The sequence below is a fragment of the Onychomys torridus genome, unplaced genomic scaffold (assembly GCF_903995425.1).
Source record: "Onychomys torridus unplaced genomic scaffold, mOncTor1.1, whole genome shotgun sequence".
In the NCBI taxonomy this organism is placed as follows: domain Eukaryota; kingdom Metazoa; phylum Chordata; class Mammalia; order Rodentia; family Cricetidae; genus Onychomys; species Onychomys torridus.
The window spans coordinates 118,354-128,079 of record NW_023412724.1 but is presented as its reverse complement, the minus strand read 5'-3'; the positions used below and the strand labels follow the sequence as shown (position 1 = coordinate 128,079).

Below are 9,726 nucleotides of genomic sequence, written 5' to 3'. Positions count from 1 at the left end.
TCCACTCTGCTAGTCTCCTCCACAAGACTGAAGCCCCGCCCCGAGGAGCTACCTAAGCCACGCCCCTCTGCGGGCCCCTCCCCCACTGTAGTCCCGCCCACCCAGTTCCCCCTGGGCCCTTCAAGCCCCTCCCCTCCGCGAGGCTCCGCCCCACCGCCTGCCCCTCACCTTTGCTGCTCCCGTCGGGTCCTCGCAGCACTGTGCATTCGTCGATGACCCCAAAGGGCTGGAAGAGCCTGAGCACGTCTTCCTCCGACTGCTGCTTGTTGAGCATGCCCACGAACAGCTTCCGGTCCCCTGTGGGCGGAGCCCCGGCCCACGGCCCCGCTGAGCCCGCGTTAGCCCCTCAGCCCCTCTGCCCTGCCCTGAGCTGCCCCAGGACCTTTGCCCAGGCCGCCCTGCTGCCTGTCGCCCGCCCGGGGTTGATGGAGAGAGGAAGGGAAGCAGAGACACTGGGGCGGGGCGTCAGGGAGGAGATAGGAGACTGGGAGACAGTCAGAATCCGGAGAGCGCGCTAAAGGGGGGTCTACTTCCTGTCCCGATTGACAGCCAAGATGGAGAGTGACAGGGCCCGGCAAGGCTGGGCTCTACCGAGCTCCTACATGTACACCAGGTCCCCACACCCTCCCCACACCCTCCCCACACCCCAAGTCTGCAGCCTTCGGGCTCCCGTGAGGGAACGGGAAGGGTGTGGGGTGTCTGAAGTCTGGGGAAGCAGCCGGAGCCCCGACCCTGAGGCTGCGGACAGGACCTGCTGCAGAGGCCACGGCCACGGCCACGGGGAGAGTACTACTACCTCCACGGCTCTCACTGTCCGCCGGCTTCACCTGGATCGGCCGCGCCATCTGTGGAAAGTGGGGGACAGAGTCAGGGCGGCGGGGGACCAAGTGGGGCGCCAGCACCTTCTCCAAGCTCCGCCAGGCACCGGCTGCCCGCTTTTTCTTGGCACACACTGAAGCAGTCAAACCCAGGGACAAAACTAGTCTCGCAAACTCTTAACTAGCCTTCAAAACCCAATGACAGTTATCCCCCCAACAGGACAGACTGTCTTTGGAAATGGCGGGGATCCCCGAGCTCTGTGCAGAAATTTCACATTGCGATTTCTGTCTTCAAGAAGTCAGTTTGAGCTGGACGGTGATGGCGCACGCCTTTAATCCCAGCACTCGGGAGGCACAGGCAGGCGGATCTCTGTGAGTTCGAGGCCAGCCTGGGCTACAGAGTGAGTTCCAGGAAAGGCGCAAAGCTACAGAGAGAAACCCTGTCTCGAACCCCGCCCCCCCCAAAAAAAAAGAAGTCAGTTTGTTTCTGAGCCCTGTGTCTGGATTGGCTAAGTGACTTCCTCCAGCACAGAACATGCTGGAAATGAAGAAGCCAGGGCTGTGAACTTCACGCTAGAGAGCTTGTTGCTCTCTGGACACGGAGTCCAGGTGTGCCAGCCTGGGCTAGCTGCTGCTGACTCCCAGGAGGACTCGTTCTGAAGAACTTAAATTGCCTTTGCTGGCCCGGGGAACCACAAACAAATTAAATGTTTGGGAGTGTTTGTTGCTGGGCAGTAGCTGACTGACACCTGAAGCCACTGTTCTGGACTCTTGTGTGTCCCACCCCAGAAAGTGGCATTTGATGGTATCGCTCCCCTGCCCCACAGAGCCCCGAGGGCAGACTGGAAGGGGGCTGCCTGCCCATCTGGGAGGCCGTTATTTGCATCCCTGGGTCCCTGGATCGAGTCCTCCTCCTGACTGGGAGACTCGCTTGGGTGAACTCCTCCTCATCCTTCAAACTTCAGCTCAAAAGTCCCAGCAGCCTTGCCCTCTCTCCTAGGGGCTCCTCAGTGCGTCCTGCCTCTACTCTGTCTCCCTCCAGACGGGGGAGGGGTGGAGCTTAGCGTCACCCCATGCTAGGGGTAAGGAAGGGGGGGACCAAGAAAGCCCAGGAGCCAGGAGTGGGGTCGCCACCAAGTCAGATCAGGCTAGCCCCTCCACACGCCGCCCTGTGACCTCTGGGCTAGGGTGCTGCGCCCACCTGACTGACAGTCCTGGACCAGCCCAGTGGCCCTCGCTCCCCCCAGCGAGGCCTCTCCCCTCCAGCGCTGTTCCCACCTGGCTGGGAGCAGCCCTCATAGTGCACCCCTCCTCCCTCCCTCCCTCCCCTCCCTCCCCCTCCCCCCAACCTCCCCCCTTCTCTCACACCCTCTCCACACCCCTCCCCTCCCGTACGCCCCTCGCCTCTTGCACACCTCTCCCCTCATGCACACCCCTCCCCCCTCCAGTGCATTCGACTTCCTCCGGGCCCCTCCCCTTCCGGAATCCTCCTCTTGCACCCACTTTGGGAGCCCATCCCCTCCCCTCCTCTAAGACCCTCCCGGGGACTCGCACTACCTGCCTGGACCCTGCCCCATCAGCCAGCCAGATCCTCCCAACCCCCCCCCCCACACACCCCATCCCCTCTGCACCTGGGTACCACACCCCACCCCGGGGTTGGGGAGGGAGGCGATTTGAACTGGATAGTTCCGCTTCTGGGGTCAGGGCAGCGAGGGGTGTAGGGGGACGAGGCAGGGGAGGGGTCCCCCAGATCTAGCCTCCTGGTCCCCCACGGCCCCTCCCACACGCCCCCGCCGGCCCTCCCCCTCCACCATCCTCCCTAGCACCTTGGGCAGATGAAGATGGGGTTGCCATGGCAACGCTGATTCACCCCGCGGAAGCCGGCAGTTGTCGCTGCCATGGAAACCGCCTCTTCGGGCCCCTCCGAGTTCAGATCTCGCGGCGCACAAAAGAGATTTAAATATAATCTTTTAGAGATGAGGGAGGAGGAGGGGAGGGGAAGGGAGGGGAGGAGGGTGCGCCCGGTTCTGTCGCCATCACCCCACCACCGACCTTGGTCTCCAGCGCTCCTGGGGTCCCCCCTCCACCCCACAGTGACGGAGAAGGGGCCACGGAGCGCCCTCCCAGCCCGCACCACGTGCCTCCGCTGAGCGAGCGTCGGAGCTGGGTCTCCCCCCACTCCCCGCCTCCCCCATCTGTCCCACCCAGGTGCCCGCCCTCCCCCTGCACCTTCTGCAGCTCGGTCTCTGCCCCGCTTCCCGCCCCTCCTTCCTCTCTACACTCACCCAACACCATTTCCTGCTGGATAAGATGGGGGAGGGACCCCAGGGAGGACCCTCACTAGTGTCGCAGAGTGGGACACCACCAGAAGTTGCCCACTCCCACAGAGGAGAAAATCTTTGGCGGGTTTTGGGGTAGCAGTGGTTCTGTGGGGGAGACCATGTCTCCTGCGAAGCCGGGTCTCTGTCCGGGACCCATTTCATCTCCGAGCTGGGTGTGTTACAGACGGGGAAACTGAGGCCTTTGGACAATTCTCAGCTGGTCTAGCTGGGGCCCTGAAGGTTTCTTCCTCAGTTGGAAGATTCCAGAACCAGACGTCCGTGGAAGCCGTGGAAGAGAGAGAACACGCCACTCAGGCGGCCACGGCCCACTCTCCCCTCCCACCTGGACGCTGCGAACCCCTCACCTACCCTGAACCCCGCCATGGCGCCCTAGTGCCGCGAATGCAGTTACAGCCTCTCATTGCGGCGTTTTAGGCGTCAGCCAGAGTGCCCTCGAGGGAACCCCTCCCTCCCAGCAGCCCTCTCTGCGCCTCCTCAAAACTGACGCCTTCCCCAGCACTGGGGGGATGGTGGCTTGCTCCCCAAACCCTCACCCTTAGCCAGTCAGATTGACGCCCAGAGATGGGACCAGAACCAGAGCATGCCCCCTCAGCTAGATGGCTGAATTACGCCATTGGGCTGCAGAATACTACACAGACCAGAAAAAGTGCGGGAAGACGCCTGTAGTGGGGAAGAGGGCACGTTGTGGGGGTTCTAGGAGCCGTCCCGTGTGGTGGTGGATGGATCCTTCACGAGTGCGCACGCCGAGCATGCGTGATCACGGCCGGTCCCGCTAGGTGTCCACTCGTCATCCCGTTATTTGTAGCAGAGTCTCTCCCTGATCCCGGGATTTTTTATGGAGGTTCTGGGCTGGGACCCAGGTCTCCATGGAGGGGACTGCTCTCAGAGAACCCTGTCTAGACCAGTGGTGGGGTGCAGAGCACCCAGACGCCTGACGGCCAAGCAAGGCCTCTGCTGAGCATCCACAGGCAGGTGGCCTTCCCTCTCTGAGCCTTAGTCTTCCTGTCTGCTGGGCCGACATGGCATGTGGAGAAACTGAGGCCTGGAGGTTTGTAGCTGGACACCAACCCCCAATCTCAATGAAGACAGACTCAGAACTGCAAGGCTCTGATGTATCCTGCTGCAGTGTGGCAGAGGCCTCCCCGGTTCTCAGTGCAGGGCCACATGGTGTCCTCTGTGCCTGTCCCCCGCAGTTGCATCTTTGGGTGGGGGCTCGCGGTGGTAGGGACACAGCTGCAGTCCCGCACACTCTAGAATGCCTGCCAGGGCGGCTGGATGTGGAGTCCGGAACCTTCTGAGTCACTCACATCCAGCACTGGCAGCGGAGTCTAGAACGTTCTAGATCATGCTGCAGGCTCCAGGGTCTCTAATGTTCCAGGTCCCCAGAGTCCCTCGGGCGGCTGGCTTCCATTCCAGAATGTTCCAGGTCCCTAATTTCCAGCATGCCTTCTGGTCTCGAGTTTTAGAACATTCAGATATGCGGTACAATGGCAGCCGGCTCCAAGTCTAGAACGTTCCACTCCTTCGCTGGCCCACACCCTATGGCCACGAAGCGCTTTCAAGTCACAAGTCAGTTTCTCAGATTAAATGACATCAGCTCAGAACTTCCCAGCAGCAGAATGACACTCTCCGAGAAGCTCACAGGAGGTGGGGGCCCTGAGGGGGCACTGCCAGCCACCACACTCAGGGCTGCCCAATCAGGCCCCACAGTTGTGTTTCTAATAAAGTTTTATTGGCACATAGCTGTGCCGGTGGGGTAATATGTGCCTGACCGAGCACTGTCTGGGTGCAGCCACAGGCACTGTGAACATCAAGGTTTCCGGTCATTATAAGGTCTATAAATGTGGAGTTAACTTTGACACTGGATTTTATGGGGGGAAAATTGTCCATTTGGAACAATTCAGAACATGACTCTCCTGTGTCAATCATGATTCACAGGCCATGCAGTCCACGGGACACTGAGAAAACTTCTACCCTGAGCCAGGTGTGATGGCACACGCCTTTAATCCCAGTACTCGGGAGGCAGAAGCAGGCGGATCTCTGTGAGTTTGAGGCCAGCCTGGGCTACATGTAACAATCATTGTGCACAAACTGATGAGACCATAAGAAACAGTATGTGAAGAGTGAGCATGGAGAGGTGGGAACCCCCCTCCCCCGCCAGCTCCTTGGCTGCTTTCTATTGACTTCATGCTAAAATGCCAGGATCTGGGGGATGCTTTGTAAAAGTAAAGTCTAGCATCAAAATGAATTTCTGCCTTTAATTTATTTTTTGTACCTTTTAGAGTTTCTCTCAAAAAAATTCTAATAACAGACATATCTGGCCTTAGATTTTTTTCTTTTTCTTCTTTTTTCTTTTCCTTCCTTCCTTCCTTCCTTCCTTCCTTCCTTCCTTCCTTCCTTCCTTCCTTCCTTTCTTTCTTTCTTTTCCAAGATATGGTTTCTCTATGTAGCCCTGGCTGTCCTCGAACTCACAGAGATCCACCTGGCTCTGCCTCCCAAGTGCTGGGATTAAAGGCGTGCACCACCACCACCTGGCTAGATTTTTAAAAGTTAACTTTTTTCTAGAACATTTTCTATTTCTTCCTGTTCTAAGCCAGGTCTGTCCCTGGATACTGTGAGCACACGGCTAGGTTATTCTCTGTGGGTGCTGAGCTGAGTCTTTGGCCTCCACCCCTTACATGACTGCCACGTGTGTCCACAGGTGTGGTTTACCCTGAGAGAACAGTAACCTTGGGTGAGATCCACTCTTTCGTGGTCAATCAATGAAGCCTCCTGGTCCCCTTCTCAACCAGACACACACTATCTTGACACTGCACCCCCTACATTTGTCCAAAACATCTGTCCTCTAGATGTACACACAGCTTTAACACACCCAGGACCACATGGTCCTCCCTTGTGACCCTCACACCTGGCCGTTTACAGTGTCACCACCTGATTGTGATGAATGGATTGGTGACATTTCCCCTACCATAAAAATCCTACACATCCACACCCTTACTGAACACTTTCAACCTCGTTTGGGAAAAGGGTCTTACAGACAAATGAAAGAGGAAACAAGGCAGCCTCGGTGCCCTCTGTGGGGGAGAAGGAGCTACGGGCACACTGACAAGGAGAACAGGAGAAGCCAGTGTAGTGGGTAGGGAGGGGTGAGTACAGGAACAAGCACTGTATCTCCACAGGAGCCTAGGAAGGAATGGGGCATGGTCAGCTTTGGAAGAGGGATGTATCCCCTTGACTGGGAGGCAGTCTGCTCAGCTGTGCTGGGGATCAGGGAGCCATGGTCTCCACCAAGCAAATTGGTGGTGGGGTGAATGGATGACTGAATGGATAAATGCATGGGTGGATGGATGGATGGATGGATGGATGGATGGATGGATGGATGGATGGATGGATGGATGGATGGGTAGATGGATGGATAGATGGGTAGATGAATGAGTGGATGGATGGATGGGTGGATGGATGGATGGATGGATGGATGGATGATGGATGGATGGGTGGATGGGTGGATGGATGGATGGGTGGATGGATGATGGATGGATGGATGGGTGGATGGATGGATGGGTGGATGGATGGGTGGATGGGTGGATAGATGGAATTGTGTGAAAGGGAACGTCTGGGGCTGAGGAAATTATGACTTGCTCCCAGCCCACGCAGTATACATAGGAGGAACTAACTCTTCCTTCCACACTCACATATAGAAACAAGTGTGATGTGCACACTTGGAATCCCAGAGCCAGGGAGGTAGAATCAAGCGGTCTTTTTGGACTCCCTGACTATCCCTGCCTCCTTCCTAAGCTGCCTCCATGGTTTTTTTGTTTTTTATTTTTATTTTTATTTTTATTTGTTTGTTTTTTCCAAGACAAAGTTTCTCTGTAACTTTGTAGCCTGTCCTGGAACTCACTCTGTAGCCCAGGCTGGCCTCGAACTCACAGAGATCCTCCTGCCTCTGCCTCCCGAGTGCTGGGATCACAGGCGTGCGCCACCACTGCCTTGCTCGCCTCTGAGTTTTAAAGAGCCAGGTGGATGGTCTCAGGTAGATGTGCACATGCACACCCACTTGCCCACAGAGTGGTCCTTGCCTTGACCTCCATCTGTTCTTCCCACATGGTTCCCACCAGCTGCAGATGCTCCAGTCATTGCAACATCACCCACCGTGAGGACTTTGCCAGAGCCACACCAGTGCCAGTGTGTGCCCTCGAACCCCCAGAACTGTGAGCTAAATGATCTTTGCTTTGTAAAGCCCACAGCCTCCGGTGTATTATTAGAGTCCCACAAAACACCAAAGGCATCCTTCATGTTTCTGGTGGTCCCCTCTCTGTGGCCAGAAGACACCCTCCCACTCTGAGTCGCTGCCTCTGCTCCAGCCACAAGGGTGTCCGGGTCCTTGCCCGATGCACCCCCACCCCCAGCCTCTGCAGTAGCCGAGGTCCATTTCTGACCAGGCCTGCTTGTGCTGCCATCACTCCTGTGGCGCACAGAGCCCAGCATACAGCAGGCGCCCAATAGATGCTCTCACTTATGCCCCTTTCGTCCTATCTGGGTCCAGAGGCGCAGGGAAGCCCGGCCAAGCCCCCTGGCTGTGCGTGTCCCTCTGCTCCACTCACCCCCGGCAGGGTCTTCTGTTCGTGCAAGGCTGTCTGAGCTTTGATGGCGGAGTCCCTGGCGCAGTATGTAAGGAAGGCACAACCTGGCGGGAGAGACAGCGTGTGAGAGGAGAAGGACCCATGCCATGGACCCAGAGGGGAGGGGGAAGGGCAGCCCGGATGCCCAGGATAGTGGAAATTCCCACCGAGGTCCAGCCACACTGTGGAGTAGTATGCAGCCATAACCAGAACTGAGGCCCTGACATTCCACAGCATAAAGGGGCCTTGAGGCCGCTGAGCCAATCACAGAAGGCCACACAGTGTGGATTCCAGGAAAGGAAATGCCCGGAACAGGAGAAACCAGACACAGGAAGTGGATTTTGGGGTGCTGAGGGCTGGGGAGAGGACAGGGGGTTGGAGTGTAAGGGGATCAGAACTTTGGGCTGGGGAGACGGGACATACTTTTGCGACCTCAGAGCTGGGGAGGTGGAGGCAGGAGGATCACTGGGGCTCTGGGTTCAGAGAGTGTCATGGATGGAGCCTGGAGGGCAGCTCTCAAGCAAGTCCTCCGGGCTGCACATGTCTGTGCCAGAAGACTGACGTGGGGTTCTCTCTAACCTACCCATCCCGCTCTGGATACGGAGCTCACTCCCCAAGTTAAAAACGCAAATCAGATGTGGTTGGACCGGAAGGCGGGTTCCATGAAAATGTCACCCAGTTGATAGGTGAATGATTGACACGTAGGCATGTTCTTCCACGTGGTGAACTATTACACAGCCATGAAAAGGAAAGCCGCATGTCCCACCCCAGGGAGGATGGACTTCAGGCTCCTGAGCTCAGCAGAGGACGCTGCAAGGTGCGTGGTCAGCGCTGCTGAGTCCTTATTTGGTCATTTGGCATTGACAAATTCACACACAGGAAGGGGAACGGTGGGTGCTAGGCAGAGGTGGGTGCTGGGCAGAGGATGGGGGGAGTTAATGTTTTACAGGGGTAACTTTTAGTTTGGGAAGATGGGACACACAGCCAAGCCATGCGCTCACAGATGGACCCAGCTGGGGACGTCACTATGGCTAGCCCTGGCTGTATTATTTTAACTGACTTTATTATTATTATTAGTTTTTTTCGCCGTGTGTGTGTGTGTGTGTGTGTGTGTGTGTGTGTGTGTGTGTAGCTGAGGATTGAACCCAGGGCCTTGTGCTTGCTAGGTAAGCACTCTACCACTGAGCTAAATCCTCAACCTCTTTTGTTTTTTCCTGAGAGAGGGTTTCTCTGTGTAGCCCTGGCTGTCCTGGAACTCCCTCTGTGGACTAGGCTGGCCTCGAACTCACAGAGCTCTACCTGCCTCTGCCTCTGCTGGGGTTAAAGGCGTGCACCGCCGCCGCTGCCACCACCACCTGGTCTCTAAGGCAGGTCCACCCTGCAGCCTGGAGCTTGCTGCCATTGACCTCAGCACCTGGGAGTTCGAGGTCATTCTTGGCTACATAGAGAGATCAAGACCGGCCTTGTATCAGAACCCCAAAAGGAGGGAGAAGAGGGAGGGAGAGGGAAAGAGGGAGAGGAGGGAGTATGGAGCAGAAAGGAGAGAGGAGGGAGGAAGGAGGAGGAGGAAGAGGGGAGGGCAAAGGGAATCGCCCCTGCAGGCCGGGTCCGCTGTCCGCGGTGCTGAAACGAGTCTGTGGTTTCCCCCCTCCCCACTCCCCCAGCTCTGAGCCCTGACGGTCCGGCGAAGGGAGGGTGTGTCCTGGCGTGCGGCTGGCCGAACCCCAAAACCAGGGATGTCAACCCACTTAGAAAAGACGTCCCTCTGTCCGGGCGTTCAGAGGTTCCTGGGCACCAATGCCCCTAAGTCTGGGCACCTTGGGGACACAGTGGCCCAGGCCACACTTGGCTAAAGGCCATGTGTGTGAAGGCGGGGACAGCAGGGAGTGTCCCCTCACCTTGGTTTCTGAGGCTGGAGCTGGGGCTGACGCTGGGGAATCTCTC

General features: G+C 57.4%; 1 long non-coding RNA gene across 1 annotated transcript; it reads right to left on the bottom strand.

Annotated features, from left to right (window-relative positions):
* Positions 1–163: 163 nt before the first annotated feature.
* Positions 164–7,843, bottom strand: LOC118575803. The gene is made up of 3 exons (XR_004943891.1): positions 7,765–7,843; positions 794–845; positions 164–297 (listed from the first exon to the last, which is right to left on the bottom strand). It is a non-coding gene; the product is annotated as an uncharacterized LOC118575803 (long non-coding RNA).
* Positions 7,844–9,726: the final 1,883 nt, after the last annotated feature.